The sequence below is a fragment of the Pongo abelii genome, chromosome 3, assembly GCF_028885655.2.
Source record: "Pongo abelii isolate AG06213 chromosome 3, NHGRI_mPonAbe1-v2.0_pri, whole genome shotgun sequence".
In the NCBI taxonomy this organism is placed as follows: Eukaryota; Metazoa; Chordata; class Mammalia; order Primates; family Hominidae; genus Pongo; species Pongo abelii.
In genome coordinates, this window is record NC_071988.2 from 100,640,843 (window position 1) to 100,652,413 (window position 11,571).

Consider the following 11,571-nt stretch of genomic DNA (forward strand, 5'->3'; position numbering starts at 1 on the left):
CCTTAAAACTTAAAGATTTTTAAAAAATATTGTCTAATGAAACTTGATATTTATTTTAAGTTAATGAAAGAAAAATTGTGTTCAAGAAGCAATCATTTTGATAGTGTTGTTTAAAAAATGTAATGCCCCTGAAAGGTAATGTGCAAATTAGGGTTGCCAACTTTCATTCAGGTAATGACGAGACAGGTTGTGATGGCATTTTGAGAGAGACCTGCTGTTTTGGGAGCAGGATGGTGGTAGGCTTTTCTTCTATTGCGTATGTAATATTCTGTCACTAAAGGTGAAGTTACCATGAAGTGCAGACCTAGGTGTAGACTCTGTCACCTGAGTTACCAATATGTCTCATTCTAGTCCTAGATAATTTGCAAAAAAGTAGTCATGGGTGGAACAGAGACTTCTATTTTGTGTTCGTTTCTAAAGGAACCAACCCAAATGTCCAACAATGATAGACTGGATTAAGAAAATGTGGCACATATACACCATGGAATACTATACAGCCATAAAAAATGATGAGTTCATGTCCTTTGTAGGGACATGGATGAAATTGGAAATCATCATTCTCAGTAAACTATCACGAGGACAAAAAACCAAACACCGCATGTTCTCACTCATAGATGGGAATTGAACAATGAGAACACATGGACACAGGAGGGGGAACATCACACTCTGGGGACTGTTGTGGGGTGGGGGGAGGGGGGAGGGATAGCATTAGGAGATATACCTAATGCTAAATGGCGAGTTAATGGGTGCAGCACAGCAGCATGGCACATGTGTACATATGTAACTAACCTGCACGTTGCGCACATGTACCCTAAAACTTAAAGTATAATAATAAAAAAAAAGATAGACCACATATGCTGAGCCATAAAAAAAAAAAAAAAAAAAGAATGATAGAGTTCTATTCTCTCAGTTAGATGATCTGGACACAATCCACTGTCTACTGATAAACAGCCACATGCTTGTTAATTTGTTCCAGTAGGCTTAAACCGTATGCTGACTTACCTTTTGGACATCCCTCCTTCTACTATGTATTTTCCAAAGTAACTTCAGCTCATTTTCCTTCCTCAAATAAACCTTTCTTGAACCCTTAACGGTAGTTAAATAACCCTGCTATAGTTCCCTGTTGAACCTTGTTCTTCTGTTTTCTTACATTTGTTACATTTGAATTAATTGTTCAGAATGTAAGCCCCATGAAGGCAGCTCCCTGTCTGTCTTGGTCACCCATTATTAACATCATGCCAGGCATGTAGAACCATTTAATAGGTATTACCTATTGATAGACAGTTGGATAGCCCAACCAACTTTCAGGGTTTATCAGGTTTTAGGGAAAACAGAACGTGTATTTGGCATTTGCATCACCATATAGTCATCCTGAAACTCTCAGGTGATCTTCAGGTGACTGTTCCAGAGGTCACCATTCCTATTGGAAGCACAAATAAATCTAGACTCCGCTTTAGAGTTCTGACGGAACAATTAGAATTTTTAAAGGATATCCTAAAATAGACATCAAAACAGTTCAGCTTAATGCTGAATATTTTTGAATATTTACTACTTTGTTTCTGATAATTAGGCAGCACTGGAAGATAAATTTCTAGGGTGACCCTGGAAATTTTCTGAATCCACCAAAACAGTTAAATCATACATGGACAAACTATTCTTCAGTATACTAGAGTCCATCATTTTACCAATTTTTATTCAGCTTAGGGGAAACACGTAAATTTAATTTTGCAGAGATGACAAATGGCAGAAAAATATGTTTTATAGCACAAAGGAAGATCTATATATCAATTTCTGTGTTTTCTTGCTGAAGTGTTTAGAATGAAATGAATTGGCCAGCCAGGTGTGGTGGCTCACGCCTGTAATCCCAGCACTTTAGGAGGCCGAGGTGGGAGGATCACGAGGTCAGGAGTTCTAGACCAGCCTGGCCAACATGGTGAAACCGTGTCTCTACTAAAGATACAAAAAAAAAATAAGTAAAAGCTGGGCGTGGTGGTGTGTGCCTGTAACCCCAACTACTGGGAAGGCTGAGGCAGGAGAATCGCTTGAACCAGGGAGGTGGAGGTTGCAGGAGCTGAGATTGTGCCATTGCACTCCAGCCTGGATGACAGGGCGAGACTCTTGTCTCAAAAAAAAAAAACAATTGGCCAAATAATTAAGTATGATTTAAAATGATGAAATGAGTTACTGGTGTCCTCCCCACAGTTATTGTTAGAACTGTTATATTGATAGAGCCACATACATTACACGGAAGTATACATACTGAACTCATTGTATATTTGTTATTCTAATACATATTTACTGAAAATGTTTATTAATAATGAATGATCTCAATACTAGGAGACATATATATTGGCTTAATGCTTTATCAGCTGAAAATGTAGCTAAAAGCAGCAAACAGAAATGAAAAAGTCTGTGATAATCATCTAAAAATGTAGATAAAATTAGAAAATCATCATACTTAATGATACTGAATTATGCTGTGTAGGAAGTTGCCAAATGTTTGGACTTAGGTTGAAAATATTTTGCCACGGTGCATAAAAATTACCACGATGCATGAAAAAGACCCTTGGAGGCAGTTGTAGTAACTGACAAGCATTTTAAGAATTGACAGTCCCCTTACCCAGTAGATATTTCATTCCCTGCATGCTGGGCTTCTTTGCAGTTGTTGAAAACTAAGGCAGATGGGCACTCCAGTTAGCCTGAGGGGACAGGAGTAACATACTTCAGAGCACCAGGTGCCCTGAGATTCCTCCTTTTCATCAGATGGGCTAATAGACCCACAGAGGCCAGGGATTCAGTGATATCCTAGAGGGTCTTGCAGGTGGTCATCACTGAAGTGACTGGTAGACTTCCTGCCAACCCCTGGTTTCACCGAGTGTTGAAAGCGTAATTCTTTCACTGTGACAGCTAGGGTTTGACATGAAATAGCATATTAGAGAAACTCTGATGGTTTTTGCAGTATGGAAAACATTCAGAGGTTGATGATGATGAAGAATCCCAATGTTTTTCTTTTCTCTTTTTGTTGGCTAATTATAGATATCCTTAGTAATTCCATCTGTCAGTGCTCTTTGAACTTCCTCTGAACTTCTGAGGCACGCAATGTCTCTTCATTCAGCACTCTCAATTGCTTTTTACATCTTGTATTCTTTTTTCTCTGATTACAGTGTAAGATACCTGATGGGAAGGGATTGCTTTATGCATTTTATAATCTGTGTAGTGAATTATGCACAATAATGATAATCTATATTTTTGCTCTTCTTCTTTGTTTCTTCTTTCATTCATTCAAAAAATACTGACTGAATATCAACTATTTAATAGTTGCTGGGCTAGCTTCTGGAATACAATTCCTCTAGACAGACATAGTGCTTGCCTTAGTGAGGTTCTAGTGGGTAAGTCAGACAAAAACTGAGGAAATAAAGGTAAACAAATAACAAATTGTACTACCTTTTAGAAAGGAATGCATGGCTAAGATCAAGTATAACTGCAAGTGGGAAGCTGACTGTTTTACTTCTGTTTTTCTTGCTATTTTTCTTTTTTCCAGCTTTTCAACTTTTATTTTAGATTCAGGAAGTACAAGCGCAGGTTTTTTACAGTGGTATACAATGGTATATTGTATACACTGTAACACATTGTATTACAATGGTATATTTTATACAATGGTATATTGCATGATTCTGAGGTTTGGAGTACAATTGAACCCATCATTCTAGTAGTGAGTATAGTACCCAACAGGTAGTTTTTCATCCCTTGGCCTTCTAGTTAAACTTTGCCCTCTTGTAGTCCTTAGTGTATGTTGTTACCATCTTTATGGCTGTATGTATGCAATGTTTAGCTCCCACTTAAAAGTGAGAACAAGTGGTATTAAGTTTTCTGTTTCCATATGAATTTGCTTATGATAACAGCCTTTGGCTGCATCCATACTGCTGCAAAGGACATGATTTTGTTCCTTTTTATGGCTGCATAGTATTTCATGATGTATATGTACCACATTTTCTTTATCCAATCCACCTTTGATAGGCAGCTGGGTTGATTCCATATCTTTGCTATTGTGAATAGTGCTGTCTTGAACATATGGGTGCATGTGTCTTTTTGGTAGAATGATTTGTTTTCTTTTGGATATATACCCAATAATGGGGATGCTGGGTGAAATGATTGTTCTATTTTTAGTTGTTTCAGAAATCTCCAAACTGCTCTCCGTGTAGCTGAACTAATTTACATTCCCACCAGCAGTGTATATGTGTTCCCTTTTCTCCGCAGCATCTCTAATATCTGTTATTTTTTGACTTTTTAGTAATACCCACTCTAACTGGTAAGAGATGGTATCTCATTGTAGTTTTGATTTGCATTTGCCTAATAATTAGCGATGTTGAACATTTTTTTTTTCATATGCATGTTGGCTGTGTGTATGTTTTATTTTGAGAAGTGTCTGTTCATGTCCTTTGTCCACTTTGTAAGGGGTTGTGTGGTTTTTGCCTGTGTTCCTTGTAGATTCTTGATATTAGACCTTTGTTAGATACATAGTTTACAAAATTTTCCCCCATTCTTTAGGTTGTCTGTTTATTCTTTTGACAGTTTCTTTTGCTGTGCAGAAGCTATTTAGTTAAATAATTAATAGATATCATTTCTCAATTTTTGTTTTTGTTGCAATTGCTTTTGAGGACATAGCTATAAATTATTTGCCAAGGTTGATGCTGAGAAAGGTGTTTCCTAGATTTCCTCCATGATTTTAACAGTTTGAGGTCTTATGTTTAAGTCTTTAATCCATCTTGAGTATATATGGTGATAGGTAGGGGTCCAGTTTCATTCTTCTGCACATGGATAGCCAGCTATCCCAGCACCATTTATTGAGTAGGGAGGTCTTTGCTCATTGCTTATTATTTTTGTCAACTTTGTTGAAGATCAGATGGTTGTCTGTGTGTGGCTTTAATTCTTGGTTCTCTATCCTGTTCTTTTGTGCTATTTTTTGTTTTGTTTTGGTTTTAACCAGTACCATGCTGTTTTAATTACCATAGCCTCATAGTATAGTTTGAAGTTGGGTAATGTGATGCCTCTGACTTTGTTCTTTTTGCTGTTGTTGTTGTTGCTGTTTGAGACAGAGTCTTGCTTTGTCTCCCAGGCTGGAGTGGAATTGCATGATCTTGGCTTACTGCAACCTCTGCCTCCTGGGTTTGAGAGATTCTCCTGCCCCAGCCTCCTGAGTAGTGGGGACTACAGGTGCACACCACCACACCCAGCTAATTTTTGTACTGTTTAAAGTAGAAACAGGGTTTCACCATGGTGGCCAAGATGGTATTGAACTCCTGACCTCAAGTGATCCACCCGCCTTGACCTCCCAAAGTACTGGGATTACAGGCGTGAGCCACCACACCCAGCCTGTCTCTGGTTTTGTTCTTTTTGCTTAGAATTGTTACTATTTAGCCTTTTTTTCCCTAGTTCTGTAGAAAATGACACTGGTCATTTGATCAGAATAGTGTTGAATCTGTAGATTGCTTTGGGTAGTCTGGTCATTTTAATGATATTGGTTCCTCCAATCCATTAACATGGACTTTTTAAAAATTTGTTTGTGTCATCTATGATTTCTTTTTAGGAAGTACATCTTATGTACTTCCAATATATTTTATTTTATGTGGCTATTGTAAATAGGATTGTGTTCTCAACTTGGCTTTTAGTTTGACTATTTTTGGTGTATAGAAATGCTACTGATTTTTGTATCGTGAAACTTTACTGAAGTCACTTATTAACTCTAGCAGCCTTTTGGCAGAGCCTTCAGAGTCTTCTTTCCTATTTGGATGGCTTGTATTTCATTCTCTTGCCTGATTTTCCCTGGATAGGACTTCCAGCACTGTGTTGAATAGGAATGGTGAGAGTAGGCATCCTTGCCTAGTTCCACTGCTCAAGAGGAATGCTTCCAGGTTTTGATTATTCAGTATGATTTTGGCTGTGCATTTATCATAGATGGCTCTTATTATTTTGAGGTATGTTCTTTTAATGCATAATCTGTTGAGGGTTCTTATAATGAGGGGATGTTGGATTTCATTGAAGGTTTTTTCTGCAGATATTGAGATGGTCATATGGTTTAGTTTTTAATTCTGTTTATGTGTTGAATCACATTTATCAATTTACTTATATAAAACCAACCTTGCATTCCAAAAATAAGGGCTACTTGATCACAGTGAATTAACTTTTTGATGTGCTGCTGGATTCAGTTTGCTAGTATTTTGTTGAGGATATTTGTGTCTGTGCTCATTAGGGATATGCCTTGTAGTTTTCTTTTTTTGTTATGTCTTTGCCAGATTTTGGTATCAGGGTAATTCTGGCTTCTTCAAATGTGTCAGTGAGAAGTTCTTCCTCAGTTTTTTGGAGTAGCTATTTTTCTTTCTCTTCTTTCACCTTAGTTATCTCCTCTTCCAAGTCAAATATTCTAAATCTGTTCTTTCAGTTGGATGTATGTGCATTTAAAAATAATTATGAAAGGCTAATCACTGTTATTATAATACTTTTCTTTTTCTGCTACACCTCTCCTGGGTATATTTAAGCAGATTGTCCCATAAATTAGAAGAATCCATGGCTTTTTAGTGGCTACATGCAGTGGTATGTCTTTCTGAGTATGACATTCAACAGATTACATGTAGAAAAATTCTGATTAAATTAGAATACAGAAAACACACTTTGCTAACATGGAAAATTTTCCTTGAGGCCTCTCGTTGGGTTATAGGTGGCCAACTCTCCTCTTTATTTTCATGTGGTCTTCACCCTGTGTGTGTGTTTGTCCTAATCTCCTCTTTCTGTAGGGATACCAGTCATATTGGACTAGGACCATTGATGTGAATTTATCTTACCTGTTTTACCTCATCGAGGGCCTACCTCCCAATATAGTCACATTCTGAGGTACTAAGGATTAGGTCTTCAACATGAATTTTGGGGGTGACACAACTTAGCCCATAACAGATACTGTAATAATTACTGAATCAGTCAGGGTCAGTTATAGTCAGCAAAATGGAAAGCACTTCAATTATTTGTGATGGAAACAATTTAAAGCAAGGGATTGATTTTATGGGTGATAGGAGAGTTGCAAACTTAAAGGAGATGGTGAGGCAATCCACATATCAAAAAATAGGAACCCCCTTATAAGCCTAGAGTGAACAGACAAAAACAGGAAGTAGTTCTAACCTAGGCAATAATGACATCACCCGGTGGAAGCTGGAACCACGTAGGCCTGGCTAGAGGGCCTGAAAACAAGGAAACCACAATGGAAATACACTTGCTACCATAGATTAGTATTCCAGACAGAGAGAGAAGGGAGAGTACTCTTACCTGTTAGTCTCATTCTTCTGCTTGTACCTCCTAATGGCTAAAACTGGGCAGAAGTCAGCTGATGCAGGAGCCTGAGAATTATTTACAGCCTGGCTGGCTGGAGTCGGTCCTCCTGCATTGCAGTCGAAGCAGGAGGACAGGGAGTGACTTTAGGGGCAAAGAAGCTCAAGACTGACACAAGTACTAAAAAAAATGAGAATATTATAAAATGATTCAAAATGGCCCTTCAAATAAATGAAGGCAAATTTACATATTTATATTTATGGATAATGACTGCTATATAAATCTACTCACAACTGGCCAAACAAGACTTACTTTATTTTATCCTTCTAATTACTTTAAAAATATTTCTCCTCTTTTTTGCCTGGAAGATCCATTCTCCCTCCTACCCCACAATCTGTGCATTTCTAATTCTAAACCTTGTTTAAAAGCTTACTTAAATTCTCCTTGAAGTTTTCCAAATTCTTCTTTCCTCCTGTTTCTCCTTAATCCCTATTACACTCTGTCTATATTGGTCTGAAGTCACTAACAACTTCCCATTTATATTAGTAGCTGTTTATATACACAATTATGTAGTTTTCAAGGATAGGGTCTGGGGTCTTTATGTATCACACAGTTTTTAATATGCAGCTTGTACATTATTGAAAATCAGTTAGTATATCTAGTATACTTAAGAAAACTCTTATAATAGTGACATGATTCCCACTCATTATTTATAATCTTATTACCCCTCCTATCATTTTCCCATTATTTTTTGCCACCTGAATGACAAAGCTAAGAGAACACAAAGAGGTTTTTATTTGTTCTTTTTTTAAAGAAAGATGTACTTCATTTTATGGTTACATAGGTGAGAATCAATCCTTATCCTGGGATTCAAGGAAATATCCTCTTGTCTCATCTAAACATTAAAAAGCATGTGAAATTTTGAATGAGTATACTAAGATAATAGATCACTTCTGTTTATATTTTTGCTTTTTTTGAGTGGCTATTTTTGTAGATTGGGAAATAAATATATTCCTTCCACTAATACTTATTGAATACTAACTATGGTCCAGGCATACTCTAGGCATTTGAAATATATCAGGAAACAAAGCAGACAAATTCTTCCTTGTATTCTAATGGGAATAACAATGAACATTAAAGAATTTTAAGTCTGCTTGAAGTGATGTGTGATATGGGGTGAAAAATAAAATAGAATGAGTTATGTAAAATCACAAGTGCCAAGATGGAGGTAAGAAGCTGATTGTCATTTTAAATAGAGTTCTCACAGTCAGCCTCATTGTGAAGTGACATTTGAGCAGAGACTCAAAGGAGGTGATGAAGTTAGCCATGCAGGTGTGTGAGAAAAGAGCTTTTTAGGAATACAGAACAGAGGGTAAAGGCCCTAAAGCCAGAGAATGACCAAAGCAGATGTCCCAAACTTTTTAGATTCACGAAGCTCACAGTGTCTTTAAACCAAAATAAACAGTTTCATTCATTAAGTAGTTAGTCCCAATCAACATGAATTGTTTTCCCAAATACTTTAGTAGTCAGTTGAAAAACTAAAACACATATATTGTAAGAAATTGAATATTTTTATTTTATTTATAAATTACCACAATTATTTATGAATGGAACATGTATGCCTATTGAGAACTCTGTAGCTTCTCAAATCTTTAAGTTAAGTGAACATTAACATCATAATTTCTTATTCCTCACTAGTTTTGTGAGGTGTAAGACTTTTACCACAAAAACTACCCCAAATTCAACTTCACAAAGGTTTGACCTCATCGAAAAGAATAGAGCACAATCTACTGCGAGCTGTGAGCTATCTCAAGCTAGAAGTTCGTATGGTGTCTGGCAGATGTCAGGTATTGCTTGTTTTTCTTTTAAATTTTTAAGATGTCTTTCAATACCTTTGTGAGTTTGTTCTGCCATTCTAGGGCATCTGTACTAATCCATTTTCATGCTGATGATAAAGATGTACCCAAGACTGAGTAATTTATAAAGAAAAAGGGGTCTAACAGTCTCACAGTGCCATGTGGCTGGGGAGGCCTCACAGTCACGGCAGAAGGTGAAAGGCAAGTCTTACATGGTGGCAGGCAAGAGAGAGAGCTTGTGCAAGCAACCCCCCACCCCCCTTACAAAACCGTCAGATCTTGTGAGACTTATTCACTACTATGAGAACAGTATGGGGAAACCACTCCCATGATTCAATTAACTCCCACTGGGTCCCTCCCACAACACGTAGGAATTATGGGAGCTACAATTCAAGATGAGATTTGGGTGGGGAAACAGCCAAACCATGTCAGCACCTCAGTGGATAGTTTGGGAAAACAGGAACAGCAAGGTGCTGGGTAGCTGGAAAGGAATGAACAAGGGGGAGAGAAGCAGCAGTTAGAGAGTGATGGGAGGAGGTAGAAGTTGTACCACCCTCAGACCATGGTAAGGACTTCAGCTTTAACTACAAGGGGAATGGGAAGTGTCTTAGTCCATTTGGGTTGCAATAACAAAATACCATAGACTGGGTGGCTTATAGACAAGAGAAATTTATTACAGTTCTGGAGGCTGAAAAGTGGAAAATCAAGGCAACAGCCAATTAAATATGTGAGAGCCCACTTTCTGGTTCCTAACTGGTGCCTTCTCTCTGTGTCCTCACATGGTAGAAGGGGTGAGGGGTCTTTTTCATAAGGGCACTATTTCCATTTATGTGGGCTCCACTCCTATGACCTAATCACCTCCCAAAAGTCCCACTTTCTGCTATCGTCACCTTGGTAGTTAGGATTTCAACATACGAATTCCGGGGGGATGCAAACATTCAGACCACAGCAGAAAGCCACTGGAAAGTTTGAGCAGAAGAATGACGTTATCTAATTTAAAAAGTATCACTTTGGCTGCTGTATTGAGAAAAAAAAAAACTATAAAGATTGGGGGGGTGAGGGCAAGGTTAGAAACATGGAGTCCTGGTAGGAGGCTTCTGAAGTAATCTGGATAAAGAATCATGGTGACTGAGACTAAGATGGAAACACTGAGTTGGTGAAATGTGCTCAAATTTTAGATGTATTTTGAAGGCAGTCAGTAGGATATGTTGATGAATTAGAAATGAAACATAAGAAAAAGAGAGGACTCAAGAATAATTCTGAAGTTTTTGGGCCAAAGAATATAAAGGAGAAAGTTGCTACCATCAGTGGAGGTAGGGTAGATTACAGGTGGAGCAGGTATAAAGAGCTCTGTTCTAGACAGTTTCCACTTTAGACATCAGTTAGATCTGTAAGTGGGAATGCCAGCTAGCCAGCCTGGTAAACAAGTGCAGTGTTCAAAAGGGAGACATGGGATAAAGATGTAGTTTGAGTTGGTGTGAGGTGTGTGGATGGCATTTAAAGCCAAGAAGCTAAGTGAGATTCTCTAGTGAATAAGTATAACTAGAAGAGAGAAAGGTCCAGAGCAGTGAACTGGGATGGGACACATCAATATGAATGGGTTTGGGAAAAGAGAAGGAATTCGAATGTAGATTTAAAAAATAGGGGAAAAAGCAAGAGAGTGTGGTACTCTAGAGGCTCAGTGAAAAGCAGATCATCTATTTGTCTGATGCTGCAGAGAGGTCAATAAAGAGATGTAAAATAACATGCAGTTGGTTAAATACTTCAGTAAACTCACAAATGAAATTCTTTCATTTAACAAAATAACTTGTTATTATGTCACCTAACAATCAATGCAAAATTACTACAAGCTTTCCTATTCAAGAATGAGAAAATCAGAATTACACATTATAAATTATCAGAAGTATTAATTCTGATTTTGTAATAGTGTCTGAGTTTACCACTAGTACATAGTGATACCCTGTGATAAATTTTTAAAAAATAATAATTTGTTAAAAAAGTTAATTAAAATTAATCATAATAATCTTGACATATAAAATTTGTTTTCAATATTTTAAAAATTGGCAAGAGAAATACCTTGCAGGTCCAGCACTACTTTTCCATAGTGACTTAATGTGTATAAAATATTCTGAATATTTGCAGAACATCTGGTAAGAGCAGGCAGCAGTTTCCTTTTCAATATGTTTTAACTGACAATTTGAGAAAGCTGGAAAATAACAATTTTAATGTTCATTTAAAATTGACTTTGCAAAGAAGCAGTTTTATTCATATTTTCTCTAGTTGCTTGAGTTGGTTTCCTCACTTCAAAATAAAATTTTCTTAAATAAGATTGATAGAAATACCATTAAATAATATTTTATTATTCTAAAACAAAACCTCAAATATCTCACATTCTAAC